Source organism: Paramormyrops kingsleyae, chromosome 25, assembly GCF_048594095.1.
Source record: "Paramormyrops kingsleyae isolate MSU_618 chromosome 25, PKINGS_0.4, whole genome shotgun sequence".
NCBI classification, from domain to species: Eukaryota; Metazoa; Chordata; class Actinopteri; order Osteoglossiformes; family Mormyridae; genus Paramormyrops; species Paramormyrops kingsleyae.
In genome coordinates, this window is record NC_132821.1 from 35,188,489 (window position 1) to 35,205,242 (window position 16,754).

The window sequence follows — 16,754 nt, forward strand, 5'->3', positions numbered from 1 at the left end:
GGGGATGCCCAAAGGGCTTTAAAAGGGATACAACTGATACATATGGCAGAGCCTCCTCCTGTACATGCTGAATGTATGTCAGATGGCCGCTCCCTGATTATAACCAAATACAGCAGAATCCAATTGGTTAGCAACCTGTAAATATTTTAGCCAACCAGAATGAGATGCGGCCATTTGTGCGCTATTAAATTTTGCGCAGATCAACCACTGCGATTATTCACCTTTTTAACGACTGTATTGTGTTGTGAAGATGCCGCACATCACTCAACTGTGCTCACAACAAATTCGACAAATGCGGGCCTGTGGAAAATCAGCACAGCAGATACAGCAGCATTTTGCAGGATTGGGGATTAAGGTTTTGCTTCGTGTTGTGCGATATCACTACAAGGAGAGACATCCTCGACGTTCTTATCCAAAGAAACTACACCAGTAAGTAATAAAAAGAATGAGCAAATACTGAACAAGTGTGTGATACTGTTATTCATAGAACAAGTTATGTTTGTTTTTGTCTAATGGTTATCTCTGATTTCTGCAGCAATATCCTGAAGGCTATTGACGACATGACCCTGGCTAATGATGAGATGACCGCCCGGCAAGTGCAGCAGAAAGTTTTCAAAGACTTTGGCGTTCATCTGAGTATCACCAGTGTTCGCCGAGCTCGCAGAAAACTGATGAGAGACCGCAGTAAGGAGGCACGGCTAAACCAAGCTCTTCAGTGGATGGAGTCGGGGGAGATATGGGGTGATGTGTTGTTTACAGACGAAACAACAGTAGCTCTGGAGCACTATGCCCGACAGAGTTTCCAAAAAAAGGGACATTTGGCTTGCAAACCACGGCCTAAACATCCATTGAAGGTCCATGTCTGGGGAATGATTTCAAGATATGGAGCAGGGCCTATTGTAATTTTTGAAGGAATTATGGACAGACAGTTTTTTGAAGATTCCATAATCAAAGCAGCTGCAGGACCATATATAAGAAAATATTTTGGACCGCATCATCGCTCCTTCCAGGATAACGATCCAAAGCACACTGCTGCTGCATCATGCATTGCGGCAGAGGGAATCAACTGGGTGAAGACTCCGCCAGAATCACCGGATTTGAACCCTATCGAGCTTGTCTGGCACTCGATGAAAGACTTCATCCGAAAGGAGGCAAAGCCGGGTACAAAAGAAGAGCTCATTCATGCCATTGAGGCTTTTTGGGAGACAAAAGTCACACAAGACTTCTGCAGTACATTAATCACCGGACTTCATAATGTACTGAGAATGATAGTGAAAAACAATGGGGGGCACAGTGGAAAATGAACTGATGAAGAAATGTAATCCCTACCAGCGCACATACTGTACTGTACACTATAGCTATGTTTGTAAACATGGCTTATTAAAGATGCACTGTTTTGTGGACATGGCAGTTTTGTAATGGTCAGCAAAATAAACACTGTCTACACTGTTTGCGCCGTAATATATTTGGCTGACGGTGGGAAAACTGAAATCGCAATTGCCGAATCACGAGAAATGGGGATTGAACTGTATTTCAAATTACTGTATGATATATTACAACCTGTATTTCATGATTCCTCAGACCACACTCTTAGAAAAACGTCTTTGTGCTCACTCGAGGTTGAAACCGTGAAACTCGCTTCATTTGCAAAACAATAAGTGTTGATCGGCGCTGAGGAGGCTGCGAGCAGCTTGTGTGGGGAGTGAGGGGGGGGTTCCTTGTGAGGAGAGCTTGATTTTTTCAGGGATGCTAGTGTTGAACATGGTTCCCAAATATGGCGTTTATAATGATTCAGACAGACTGAATTTAAGAATGTCTCCCATTTTCTGCCCATTGAAGTAGTTGGTTCAAGTAAATGTTTTTTTTTTTCAATACCTCAACAAAATCCCCAACAATTAAAACACGCAAACATGACTTAAAAATTTATTCTTCCAAAAATAGTCAGAGTTCAAACAGTAATTTGTCTAAAACATACAATACAGTACATGTTGCATTTTGCTTAAAGGTCATTAAAATACCCGGATAACACCATCTGCTGATTAGTCTCTATCTGGTTCTTTTATACTAAAATATTATTTTTTTAAAAACTATCAAAGATGCAACAGTTTAAGTCTTTGTTTCCGCCAAACTGTCAGACGTTTTTCAATTCTATGTTCAGAATATAGACCTGACCAAACATCATTCTAGATCTGTTGCACTGTGACGTCATTCCAGCTCCCTCAACAGCTTGTTCAGGCTCCTCCAGTAGCTCCAAAAGGCCAGCCGTCACCCGTCTGACCCAATCCTCCATAGCGGAGCTCTGCTTAAAGAGAACAGGAGAATTTAGTGAAGAAAAAGATACTGTAAATACGCTTTACAGAATATCTAGTTAAGATAAAAAAAGAAAATATACTAATAAACCTATGTAACACAGAGTGTGTAAAATACTGTTTTGGGAAATCTGTAATGTAAATAAACTGCGCTTTTTATACAAATAAGTTAAGCAATATAACATTCATACTGTATATGAGCAGTATATACACTGTACTGTACAGTATGCGTTGCAAAACTACCATGCAAAAAATGGGAAAAATATAAACCTGGTTATGAGCGTTTAGCTCGCTAGCTCCTGTACAGCTATCCTTATCTTCTGTCCCTCATGAACTACATCACATTATATTCCAGTCACAAAAATAACCTGCAGATTAACTCTTACCCAAAGAATAAATAAATGCATTTTCAGAGAGCACAAACACATTTACTGTATGTTTCTCGAGTAGTGCAGTTTTTGTAATAGGGACATTAATAGTATTTTTGAAGCTTTAGCGTCTTTTTGAGGAAAAGAGGAGTGACATTGTATTGTTAGTTTGTGACACTGACAGTAAGCTGTAATGTTAACTCCAGACTTGGTAAACAGATCATTAAGTTATCTAAAGTCACATCTGACCGCTGCTGTTGCTGCCAGTGATTTTCGAAACGGCCAATAAAAAACTAAACTGGGAAATAACCTGTAAACTACCCCAAACAAATTTTATAAAATAAAACACCACTTACCGCGAATAGTCCATTAAGCCGCGATCTTCATTTCTGTAGTGCAGTTTGATAGCGTCAGTTCGGTGGGGGTGGGTGGTTAAAATCACGTGATTGCAACTCAGCGCAGCTAGATTGCTGGCTTGTGTTAACGTTCTTGAGAACGAAGCTCCATCTAGTGGTGACACCAGGTAAATGAATAAATAGGCGTGTTTACTGTGAAATCTTGACACGCCTATCTGGCTTGAGAGGGAGGGGGGACTACGCCGTCCATAGGGCAGCCGTACGCCATTCGCATGCCATTCACACGGCCGCGGCTATTTGACGTGGCTCCCTCTGTAGCATTAGGCAACTACACACTTCACTTTAAAGTGGCACCAGCACGATCGACTGTTGTAATGGTGCAGGTTGTTAATTAAAGTTTTTATAAACATGAAACTGAACAGCAACATACTTTGTAAAAGCAGCATTAATTTCAAACCGTCAGATTAAGTTTGTCTAAACATGTAAATAAACAGTGACATACATTGTAAAAGCAGCATTCATTTCAAACCGGCAGATTAAGTTTGTCTAGACATGTAACTAAACAGTGACATACATTTTAAAAGCAGCATTCATTTCAAACCGTTAGATTGTTTGTCTAAACATGTAACTAAAGCAGCAATAATTTCAAACCATCAGATTACGTTTGTCTAAACATGCAACTAAAAAGCAATACATTTTAAAAGCAGCATTCATTTCAAACCCTTAGATTAAGTTTGTCTAAACATGAAAACTAAAAAGTGATAAAACATAGTTACTTTGAAACCTTAAATAATGCATTGTTTAAAAATCGTAAAGTACTTACCAAATGCTGGGGAAAAACTTCGAAATGAAGACGACAATTCGGCCACTATACTCTACTGACACGACCTTGCACTAATGAGGAACGTTAGCGTGCCGCTCACTGCACTGCACTACGCCCTGTGAAATAAAATGCTGGCGCAAATCAATGAAATACAATTTCTGGTGATTTTACATAGATACCTCAAGAAAAGTCCGAGACCGTTATATGGCCATGAAGGGGAGAATGTCCACTTTCACATGCATTTTGAATTATCCTTTTATGTTGCTCCTGCAATGAGTTATACGCTAATTGATAGTTGACCATAATATAAATATTTAAACTGCAGGATGTCTAAGTATCTGGACCAAGGTTTGTCGAAGGACCCCCTCAAGTAACCTGCCCCCTTTCCCCATAAAAGTGAATTAAAAACATAAATTTACAGGTCCACCAAACATGTTCTGTAAGAAACATGAAAACATGCTCATGAAACTTAGGACAGTAATTCATGCTGAGACCTAGTTTGTGTATGCCGTATTTCAGACCACTAGCTCATATGGCTCGGCCGTGAAGCCCCCTCATGTTTGTTTTCAGCCAAAAGTAAATGTTGTCCCATAGGCTTAAATTAGCTACTTTAGCACATTTAAAAGCCTACTGCAGCTGTATGGTAAGTGCTGCACTCTTGAAATTTGGCACACTTCTTCAAACATCGACCTAGTTTATCTGCGTGAATTTTCAGACCCCTAGGTCACAGGGTTCAGCTACAAGACACCCTAAGTCACCTTGCGCCTTTTTGCCTCTCAGTGCCTTAAAAGAATTAAATTCACAGATCCACCAAACATGTTTTGTAAGTGCTGCGCTCATGAAACTAAATTACGGAGGCATAATCTTAAGACATGTATAGATGAAATTGATGGGTATAATGACTAGTTTCAGTAATTGTTTAAATGGTTTCCTACGAAATGACAGGTGGGGTGCCTCCATTGACTAAAAATCGCCGACCTTGGTAAATTCCAAAGGTCACTGCGGGCCTTTGGTAAGGGCTACACTAATGCCACTCAGCACTATTCCTCAATATGGCTAGTTCATGTGTGCCAAATTTCAGACCTCTAGCTTGTACGGCTCGGCCGTGATGGCCCCTCATGTTAGTTTGAGATCTAGTGTCCCCATTCACTTGTATTGCCAACCTTAAATTCAAAAAGGTCACTGCGGGATTTTGGTAAAGGCCACACTCATGCCACTCGGCACACTTATTCCTCAATATTGGTGAGATGCGGAGAATCACCGTGATCTTCGGGCCACAACTGAAAATGCCCCATAATGGTGGTACAATTGGCACCCTTAGTGGTGTGAGATGGTTATGGTTAGTGGTTATTGTTAAGTTTCAAGTTATGGTTAATGTTAGGTTTTATGGTTCAGGTTATGGTTTAAGGTTGTGGTAGTGATATAGGTTTGTGGTGAGGACTGGTAATGTGGTCATGGTACGGATAACGGTTATGGTTAGTGGTTAGGTTTATGATTGCGATTATGGTTATGAGACGAGGTTATGTCCAACCGGCAGGAGGAGTTGAAGTTGGGACCCTTATAAGTTGTAGTGTCCAAGAAATCTATTGACTGCAAACTGAGTGTGGATTAAAATTATTCAAAGTGGCCACGAAGTCATTGAATTAATTCTGGGAGTGTGTCCACACTCCACAGATGTTGTCCAAGTATCTATAATAATAAAGGGGTTGTTTCTGTCAACAGGAGAGGGCTGCATTTTCCCATTCTGTCATAAATATGTTGGCATAAGCGGGGGCAAATTTCTTGCCCATCGCCGTGCCTTTAATTTGGAGGAAGAATTCCCCATTGAATTCAAAGTCGTTCCTCCTTAGATTAAGTTCCAGCAGTTGCAGTAATTATTTATCCGGTCTTTTTTTATCTGGATGCTTTATAAAAATGTTGCTAATGGCCTGTATGCCCTCCTGAATGTCAATATTCATGTAAAGGCTATGTCCATAGTGAGCAAGATAACCTGTACAGGAATGTCCAATTGTTTGACCTTGTCAAAAAAGTCATGTGTCCCCAATATAACTAGGATGGCTGACTGAAAGTGGGTTTAAGTAATAATCTAAAAACTCAGCTGTATAGTATGTCTCACTGCTGCAGTCTGACACTATGGGACGACCTGGGGGGATTTCGTAAGGTTTGCTCCATTTGGATGGGTCTTTATGTATCTTTGGGAGCATATAGAAGATCCTGGCCCTGGGTTTGAAATGTTTTTTGAGTTAGCAGTGATGTAATCATTTACAATGTTAAGCTGTGCCTGCTCCTTTTGTGGGAGCAGTGGTGAATAATTAATCTCGGGGACCAAAATCTGTGCAAGGGAAAATTTGTGTTTCGCTGTTCTCAACGCTGCCTGCATTTGTTTGATGGCAGTGTCTTTGGCACTCTGCGCTCGATTATTAATGCCAAGGGATAGTATCACATGTTCCACCCACATTGAGCCGGCAGTTTAGCCTATGATGGTCTCTATATTTTTAAATATGGCATCTGGGTAGCTTTCAATTTGGAGATCCTTATTACTGTAAGATTAGATTTTGGACAGGTTAGAGTCCCCCAGAAGCAACCATTTTTTGCGTACATCCAATTGCCATTCTAACTGTTTGCGGGATGTATGTGGCTGTATGTTAGATTTAAGCCCAGGAGAATGCTGCTGTGCACTAGACGATGCCGCCACGGTAGGTACAATACTCAGTCGGGACTGGGTAGCCAGTCTCAGGCTGATGACCTTATCCGGGCTCAGTGTTGTTGTTTATTGTGTGTTAGGAGGACTGGGCGTCTCATCATCCCCGTGCAAATCCACCGGGAGCAGCCTGCTCCCCCTGAGGTGAATCACGTGGGGTTAGTTGTTCCTGTGGGGGGTCATCCATAATGTGTCTAAATGGTGTGGAGACAGCTGCAGCCTCTAGTAAGAGATCCAGGGGATCCTCTGTCTCTATTTCTCTATAGGGGGACCAATCAGGCCTCTGATCAGTCATGGTGGAGGCCGTTATAGTATCCCTGACCCTGACTGGACTGTGTAGGGAGGCTTGGGACTGCGCATCTGCCGACCTATGGACTTGAGCCTGGATCTCCCTCAAGTGCGTAGGTCTGATCACCGTGGGAGAGCTAGGGTGTGGGTCAGTAGTAATCTGCTGCTCCTCACGCCCCACCCCAGGGCCAGCCGCAGGCACTGAAACCTGCCACTGGCTCTGCAGCAACGCGTGGGTCTCATGCAGCGTTTTGTCCTTAAGCCTATTTCCAATGCATCTCTTTGCCCAGTTAATGGCGACATTGTAGCAGTCTTCCCAGCCCTGGGGAGAGAGCTGCTGGAGCTCAGCTAATTTTTCCTTCAATGTGTCCTCATAATGTTGTCTGAGTATTTGAACGGTGATGTAAGCCCAGTTCCTGGCATTTCCCTCCACCAGGGCCCGGGCCGTAGGGGTTGGCAATGCAGGCCTGATGATCTCTGCCAGGAGCTGCTGTAGTTTGGTAATGGATGGAGGTTGGTCCTTCTGTACATTGTTTTTGTGGTGCACTAGTTTGATAATGTTGAAGATGGCCCGAGTTGTTTGGAACAACTCTGGGTCCTCTTCGTACTGGGGCTTATTGTTATTAAATGGTTTTCTCTGTTTCAGGGTGATGAACCCTGAGGGCTGGTGCCATGCCCTATCCCTAGTGCCTGTTCTAGGCGCATTCATGAAAGAAGTTGTTTTTGCGGGCCCCCATTGGGCCCGCGGTTCAAAAATTGTGGTTTAGTAGACCATTGGTGGGAATTATTGCGGTTAGTGGGATGTGGTTCTCTATATATGCTGTTGTTGACCGCGTCTGCATAGGTAAAGACATCCTGTCTACATGCACGGTAATCCAAATATCGGCCTGGATGAGGAGCAGATCGGTCTCTTTTTTTTTTTTAATGTGTCCTGTCCGGCAGCTTTCGCAAGCAGAATAATGGTCTGAATACACTGCTGTTTTAGACATATTTGCTTTACCATGAGGGGCTCTATAAACTGTGTATAGGCCCTTCATGTTGGTCAATTTCATTTTATTCGTATATTTATTGTATTTCATTTAATACATGCAAAATATTTCAGTTGCTGTGCTGCCCGGAAGGGAGTGATAGATTAGGAAAATGAGTGAAGAAAAGGGGTAGGGAGAGAGATTAAAGAGGAAGAAGGAAGAGAGAGAGAAAAAAAACAAAGGGGGAGACAACAGTGGGACAGAGAGGCTAAGAAAGAGGAGTAATGTAAAAAGCACATAAGGCAAGAAAAGTAAAAAAAAGGCATTTGAAATACAGCCAAAAAAGGACAAATACAAAGACACAACCAGAAATAAAGAAAATAAAAGATATACAGACATTCAAAATTGTTGCGTGTGCTTGGAAGGGAGCGTGGAGGTGTATTTGCATGTGTTTATCTGTTTGGGGGAGGTGTTTGAACACGTGTGGCAGGCCCGCGTCTGCGAGACCACCGTCCAGCCATCCCATTGTGGGGTTGTCATCATCAAGCTGAAGATGAAGAGGATATCAGTAAAGGAATGGTAAGGTAAGTATTATGGTTGTGGTACAGGTAAGGTAATGCAGGTAGGTAAAGGTTTGACTTGTAAGTTTGTTTTTAAATGGAAAAAAGAAAAAATAAAAGGTAAAAAATATATATTTAGTTGGCCAAAATGCTATTTGTGCAGTGAACAAGCCGTCGCGACGTTTCGGTCTTCCTGGGACCTTCTTCAGGCGGGCTTCTTTAAAAAACAGACAAAAGGTAATTGTTCTTAAAAAAAAAACGGTTTTGCTCACTGAGCTTTCAAAAAATATATATTTTATACCGAAATATATGTGAACTAAATAAGTGGTAGATAAAGCAAGTAGTATACCAAAGGATCTCTCTGAGAATAGGCTTTAATATGCCAGCAGGATAAGATGCTGTCTCTGTATAGAGCAACAAGCATCCAAGTAGATGGCAGTTGGAGCTGGCCTCTTTTAAAAGGTAAGGGGGTGGGGCTTTTTTTTTTCAAAAAGAGCCAACCAGGGCCTTAGAAAAGTAAAATTAAATATAATGCTGTTTTAAAATAATCAGAAGTAACCAGAATATAATTAAAATCTTATGTTGTATCTATGTTGGGTCATTATAGTCCTTAAGTTGTTTTTAGTTTCCCCAACATATTGCTTAGTACATTTTAGACAATAAATTAGGTAGACAGAGTTATAAATATCTTGTTTTAGGGGTGGCCAAATAGTAAATATTTTTTTTGATCTAGGATTTATAATGAAGCGGTTTGGTAAAAATTCTGGGAAAGGTATTGCGTTTGTTTAGGTATTTCTCCAGATTGTAAATTTGCTGCTGGTTAATATGTCTTTTAAGTTGCTATTCTTTCTGTAGGCTGAAATAACCTTATGGTAATTTAGTACTGTAGCCTGAGAGACAAATTTATTAAAATTTTCAACAGAATACTTTGGTCAGAGAAAGTGGACACAAAAGGGATGATGTCATTATTTTCTGCAATGGCCTGACTCAACCTGGTTTCCCCCTTGAGGAAGTCTTTCAAACATCCCCAACAAAATTTTCATCACCCCCCAAAAATTCTCTGGTCGAGAGCAGATTCGACGGAATCGGAGGAGTTGGGACTTGATAATACCCTTAAAAGTATGTTTAGGGTGATAACTCCCTTTGTGTAAAAGGGCTTGTGTGTCCGTGTCTTTGAAGTAGACTTTTGTTCGTAGTTGGTGGGTATTGTGAAAGTTATTGTCCTTGAAAGTGACTGTGTCCAAGAAATTAACCTCTGAATTATGTAAGTTATATTTAATTTTTAAGTATGGAAGTTATTAAGATTATTAGTGAATTCCACAAATTCCTCCTGTGTGCCTCCCCAAACTCCCCCAAATGTCATCCAGGAATCGGTAGTAATGCAGCGGTTTAATAGGGTAAGAGGCTAAGGCCCCTTCTTCCCACTTGGCCATAAAAATATTGGCATAAGAGGGAGCAAACTTTTTGCCCATCGCGGTTCCTTTAACCTGCAAAAAAACCTCGTAATTAAACTCAAAATCGTTTTTGGTCAAATTAATTTCCAATAAGTCCAAAATTTACTCATCTGGTCGTTTCCTATCTGGATACCTAGTAAACCACTCTCTAATCACCGCCAGGCCGGTCGTGGTTTCGATGTTTGTGTAGAGACTATCGATATCGATAGTAAACAGGGAGCAATTATCGGAGAGGTCCAAAGCTGTAATTTTGCTTATAAAATCAAAAGTATCTTTTACGTAACTTGGTTGTCTATTACTAATTAGGATTAGGGGTTAAGGTTACGGTTAGAGTTAGGTTTTATGGTTAGAAAAGTGTAATGATTTATCATAGATATTCATTGTGCCCTGGCAACATTTAAATAATTATTATTTTTTTCCTTTTCTATTAATCCTCTTTCCTTTTCAGGTTTCCCTAATGGGGATGTATGTCCTTCCCTGGCAGAGACGACGGCCACAGCGGAGTCGGCGGAGGTGGAACCAATTCCTGGTAAGTATAATGCCCAGTCAATGGGTTCCTATTTTCTGATCCCATACAGTTTTGCTATTACCCTTTCTGTTTTATTTAGAAACAGCGGAGACAGCGAGAGTGGCGGAGATGGCGAAAGCAGAGAAGATTCCTGGTAAGTATAGTGTTCCCATTAATGGGCTCCAAATTCTAATCAAACCAGATTTACCTATTGTAGTTTTTAGGATGCTATTCCCTTTTACTGGGGACAGCAAGAAATGACGGAAATACCACTGAAAAAGACCACGGAAACCGAAAAAGCCTTTGGTGAGTAAGATTGTTTATTGGGCTAGAAACTCAGATTCAGATTGTTTTAAGTCTTCTAATGTTCATTCCCTTATATTTGAGGTGGAACCTTACTAAGAAATGGAAGACTACCAAGATAACAAGCCCCACAAAGATCAAAAATAAAGATGATGTTATTATTTTCTGAAACAAGTGTTACCGTGTTTTAGCTATGTCCGATATTTCAAACAAGGAAGGCAGGTCATAACCAACTCATTTTTATTTCCTTAATGGAAAATCTATATCATATATAAAATTTTAAAATTAAAAATCTACCTGTATAAATAAATAAATAATATATAATTAATTAATACTTATGTTCATAAAAAGTGAGCTTTATTGAAAATCTCCCAGTTCCTGCCTTTATAAGAAATGAGAGAGCAGAGAAGAAAGAAAAGAAAGGTAAGAAAGAAAAAGAAAAAAAAGGAGGGGGAGGTGTTTTTGGTTGTTTTTAGGTTAGGGAATCCCATAGGGTTAGGCAGTCCTTAGGGTTAGGGGGTCCTTCAGGGTTCAGATTAGGGGGTCCCTTAGGGTTAGGCAGTCCCACTTGTCTAGTAAGAATTATGGAAAATCAAAAAGTCAGACACTGATGAAACTTAAGTAACTTTTATTTATCACAACTTAAAACACAACATTTTGATATGTAGAGACTAAAGCAGTTGGCCCGGATGCATCGTCATGCCTGAAATTTAGACAGACAGACAGCAAACATCAATCACCAGCGACAGTAACCGTATCAGGTAAAGTAATAGTAGTGGCAGTAGCACATTAGCTATTTCAATGTTTTGATGCAACTTACTTTATTAAATTATTAATAATATCGCTTAAATCAAGTAGATTGGTCTTCAACTGTTTCATCAACTCTAGCAGGGGAGGATCATTTTTCACAGATGGGCATACCTTAAAGGTAAGTATTTAATCAGTTTCATGTTTTTAATTTTAAACAACTAATAAAATTTAATTAATGTTTTTACAGTGCTCTCATCGATTACACGATTCCAGACATCAAGATCAGCCAGGACAGACTTCAACCTTTCAGATGCTGCCTTAAAATCAATCAGGACAAACATATTTTTAACAACAGTGTATACATTGATTTATATATATATATATGTCTGTTTTTTTTATATGTGCAATGCCTCACCAGCTTGCCTTTTCAAAATCTCACAGATATTCTCAAGGTATTTTGACCTTATGACAAAAACTTTAATCATATATGTTTTTAGTTTTACCTGTGTGTCTATATATGACAATAAATTGCTGTTACTTACGTCAGCTTCTTCTGTTATGTCGGTCTGAGATGACACACTCTTTTGATTTCCTAATTTGTCAGATTTTTCCATCATCTTTGCCATGATGACGGTTGTGATTACCCTGGAAAAGATTAAAATTAGGCTTTTATATTTCATCCATTACAATATATGACAATACAAAATAAGACAAGCCACCATAAAGTGTCTTAGAATGACTTTTTCCGTAATTGCGCTATCTACCGTAAAGCTTCATAGCATTGCCGTAATTATGTTATAGCATTTCCGTAATTTTATTATAATATTTCTTTAATTACATTATCTAGCTTAAAGCTTCATAGCATTTCTGTAATTACATTATAGCATTTCCATAATTGCGTTATCTAGCATGAAGCTTCATAGCATTGCAGCAATTACATGATAGCATTGCCATAATAACATTATCTAGCTTAAAGCTTCATAGCTTTTTTAAACTTCATCAAGAACCTTATAGACGTTTCCAAGCATTGGGAAAACTTCAATAGACTTGATTATTAGTCAAATGCTATCACATGCCTATGCCCCTGCACGTTTTTAATCTTCATTAGGCTACCAAACATTTCTCGTAAACGTATAAGACAGGTGCAGCTTGTCGCTCGTATTTAAACATTATAGTCTAAGCGTTTCACTCTGAGATAAACAGTAAAATGCCTTAAAACTTATTGTAGATTAAATGCTACTAAGGAACATTTTACATTACTTACCAAAAAAATGCTTATAATAATGTTTCCTGTCAGCTTTCCGAAGATTTTCTGTGCGTGCAAAAAAGTACCAAGGCTTTTGTACTGACCCACCCAGTCACATGACAGATTTTTGCCCAATGAATGCCCAAAGTCTATTAATATATTTACATATCATTAATAAATCTGTAATTTAATGCTGTGACCATCAACCTACCATGCACTTCTGTAATTGCACAGTCTTCATAATTGTGATGTGTGTTTTCTGGTTTCATTAGACTAACTTAGCAATTACGAAACTGTGACGTGTGTTTTCTGGTTTCCTTATAGTAAGTTAGCAACTTTGTAATTGTGATGTGTCTTTTCTGGTTTCATTAGACTAATTTAGCAGATTAGGAACTGACGTGTGTTTTCTGGTTTCATTGGACTAACTTAGCAAATTAGGAACTGTGACGTGTCTTTTTTGGTTTCATTAGACTAACCTAGCAGATTAGGAACTGACGTATCTGTTCTTGTTTCATCAGACTAACCTAGCAGATTAGGAACTGACGTATCTGTTCTGGTTTCATCAGACTAACATAGCAAATTAGGAACTGTGACGTGTCTTTTCTGGTTTCATCAGACTAACTTAGCAACTTTGTATTTGTGATGTGTCTTTTCTGGTTTCATTAGACTAACCTAGCAAATGAGGAACTGTGACGTGTCTTTTCTGGTTTCATCAGACTAACTTAGCAACTTCGGAACTGTGACGTTTGTTTTCTGGTTTTATTTGACTAACTTAGCAACGTCGGAACTGTGACGTGTGTTTTCTGGTTTCATTATAGTAAGTCAGCAACTTTGTAATTGCAACGTGTCTTTTCTGGTTTCATTGGACTAATTTAGCAAATTAGCAACTGTGACATGTCTTTTCTGGTTTCATCAGACTAACTTAGCAAATTAGGAACTGTGACGTGTCTTTTCTGGTTTCATCAGACTAACTTAGCAACTTTGTATTTGTGATGTGTCTTTTCTGGTTTCATTAGACTAACCTAGCAAATGAGGAACTGTGACGTGTCTTTTCTGGTTTCATCAGACTAACTTAGCAACTTCGGAACTGTGACGTTTGTTTTCTGGTTTTATTTGACTAACTTAGCAACGTCGGAACTGTGACGTGTGTTTTCTGGTTTCATTATAGTAAGTCAGCAACTTTGTAATTGCAACATGTCTTTTCTGGTTTCATTGGACTAATTTAGCAAATTAGCAACTGTGACATGTCTTTTCTGGTTTCATCAGACTAACTTAGCAAATTAGGAACTGTGACGTGTCTTTTCTGGTGTCATCTTACTAACTTAGCAACTTCGGAACTGTGACGTGTCTTTTCTGGTTTCACTATAGTAAGGCCCAATCCCAATTCTATTTTCTTCCCCTTGCCCCTTGAAATGAAGTGGAAAGGGGTAGGGTTAAAAAAATTCCCCTAAGAAATGGGACATCACTACTACACTGTTATACGTCATCATCCATTGTCACTACCTCCTAATGTTACATCAGAGGACATGCGCCGATGTTTATCACAAATTCCAAGATGTCGCCGTCAGCATCGTAGCATGTAAAGATTACTCACTCCCAAAGTTTTTTTGCGCCGTATTTGGACTTTAAAAACAGATGTTCGTTTTCACCTCGAAAACGTATGAGCCTTCGGGTTTCCTCAGCTGTCCCTATACAGAATATAATTTACAAAAATGTTGCCATGTTGCAATAAGTACAAATAGTGTAAGCACCGTTCATTTACATGTACACATATGGCCGTAAGCAAAACAAAACAACGCGTTACCACATGCAGTCAGTTACCGGGTAATGTTATGTGACATAAAAATATATTTCCTAATATTGTGCAATCAGTGCTATCTGCAAGCAAACTTTAGCGATTTTTTTTCAAACGTTTCTTTACAGAACATCACCGTAAACACAAACACAAGATTGATGGTAATATACATGTAATGAAAATCCTTATTAATGGCAAAAATTACTTAACATTTATGGGTCTGCTTGCTCGAGTGGGCAGCCATGTTGTAAATTTGTCTTAGCCCTTCGTTTGAAGTGAGGTCCTGAAAAATCTTCGTTTCGAGGGCTATCTAGCCCTTCCCCTTACCCCTACCCCTCCAATCAAAAGAGAATTGAGACACCCCTACCCCTACACGTGAACGCGCCAAACGGAGGGGTAGGGGAAAGTGTAGGGGTAAGGGGTAGAATTGGGATTGGGCCTAAGTTAGCAAGTTTGTAATTGTGACATGTCTTTTCTGGTTTCATTAGACTAACTTAGCAACTTTGGAAGTGTGACGTCTCTTTTCTGGTTTCATTACACTAATTTAGCAGATTAGGAACTGTGACGTGTCTTTTCTGGTTTCATTATAGTAAGTTAGCAACTTTGTAATTGCAACATGTCTTTTTAGGTTTTATTAGACTAACCTAGCAAATTAGGAACTGTGACGTGTCTTTTCTGGTTTCATTAGACTCACTTAGCCAATTAGGAACTGTGAAGTGTCTTTTCTGGTGTCATCTTACTAACTTAGCAACTTCGGAACTGTGACGTTTCTTTTCTGGTTTCATTAGACTAATTTAGCAGATTAGGAACTGTGACGTGTCTTTTTTGGCTTCATTAGACTAACTTAGCAACTCTTGCAGTGTGACGTTGCAAGGGACTTTAATTAATAAAGAAAATAAACTGTCTGAAGACCAGAAGGTCTACTGGCGAATGTATCGCTCAGAAAAATTGAAAGGAGCAGGCTGGATCGTAGTCGTGGGACAGGCTGGGGTCGGGCGATGTACGGAGTCGGTCTTGGGGGCTGGGCTGGTCTCGTAGTCGGGGTACAGGCGAAGGTCAGGCTATTCATGTCAGGCATCAAAAGGGACTGGACAGAAAACTTGTAGTCAAAAATGGCAGAACAAACGGTCAGAAAACACGGAGAGGCAAAAACAGGAAAACGCTCGAACTCAGGAATAATTCTTGAAGATCTCGCATCAGGGTGCAAGATCCGATGGCTAAAATAGTCTCCCTAATCTAGGAAATAATCAGCAACAGCTTGCGGTAGGTTGATGTACCGAGAACCGGAGAAACCAGACAACCCGGTATAGCGGCGTAGGACTGACAGTTCGTAAAAAACGGGGAAGGCAAGATCAAGGAATCCCCGGCGGCGTGATCTTCGTGACATCAGTCGGGGGATCCCCGGGGTTGATCCGTGACAGACGTGTCTTTTCCAGTGTCATCTTACTAACTTAGCAACTTCAGAACTGTGACATTTGTTTTCTGGTTTTATTTGACTAACTTAGCAACTCTGGAAGTGTGATGTGTGTTTTCTTTTTCTGACTAGGCCTCAAACTAACATGAGGAGGTGTGACGGTTAAGTTGAACCAGCTAGTGGTCTGAAATTCGGCACACATAAACTACATAGGTCCAGGACGAACTGTGCCAAGTTTTATGACTGTGACCCTTACCAAAGGCCTGTAGTGACCTATTGAATTTGCTAAGGTTGGCAGTTGTAGTCCAAAGCTGGTCATGCAGTGTAGGCCTCAAAATGACTTAAGGGGGCATAACTGCATGACCATAAAAGCTACGAAGATGGTTCAAAGTGTTGCTGAACCTAGACATTATGAGCTTCAATTACACCTATACATGTCCTTTAAAATTATGCCTCCTTAATTATAAAGTATGTTTTTCATCTGCCTAGATGGAAGATCTTTAACCAGATGATCGACTCCATTTCTCAGGCATTATGGGGGGTGACGGCCAAGCCATACGAGCTAGAGGTCTGAAATTCCACCCCCAAACTAAATACCTGCAGTAACGAGTGTGCTGAGTTTCGTGACCGTAGCTCTTAGCAACGTCCCACAGTTAATTTTTAAATTTCAGTAGGCAATGTTAAGTGAATGGCTGCCTTTGACAGGACATAACTTCATGTAGCAGTGACCTAGGAAGATGATCCAAAATGTTTATGAAACTGGACAGCATACTGTACAATTCTTCAAATACATGTCCATTAAAATTATGCCTCCTTGATTTGAAATTAGCAGGTGAGTGCCATCAGAAGTGGTGCATCAGAACTGTTAGGCGTATTCTCATTTCCAGAATTGACACGGCACATTTCTGGGT

General features: G+C 40.0%; 1 long non-coding RNA gene across 1 annotated transcript; it reads right to left on the reverse strand.

Annotated features, from left to right (window-relative positions):
• Positions 1-11,307: 11,307 nt before the first annotated feature.
• LOC111835286 (uncharacterized) lies at positions 11,308-12,731 on the reverse strand. Its single transcript, XR_002836205.2, has 4 exons — positions 12,653-12,731; positions 11,931-12,033; positions 11,459-11,559; positions 11,308-11,341 (listed from the first exon to the last, which is right to left on the reverse strand). It is a non-coding gene; the product is annotated as an uncharacterized lncRNA (long non-coding RNA).
• Between the last annotated feature and the right edge of the window lie 4,023 nt (positions 12,732-16,754).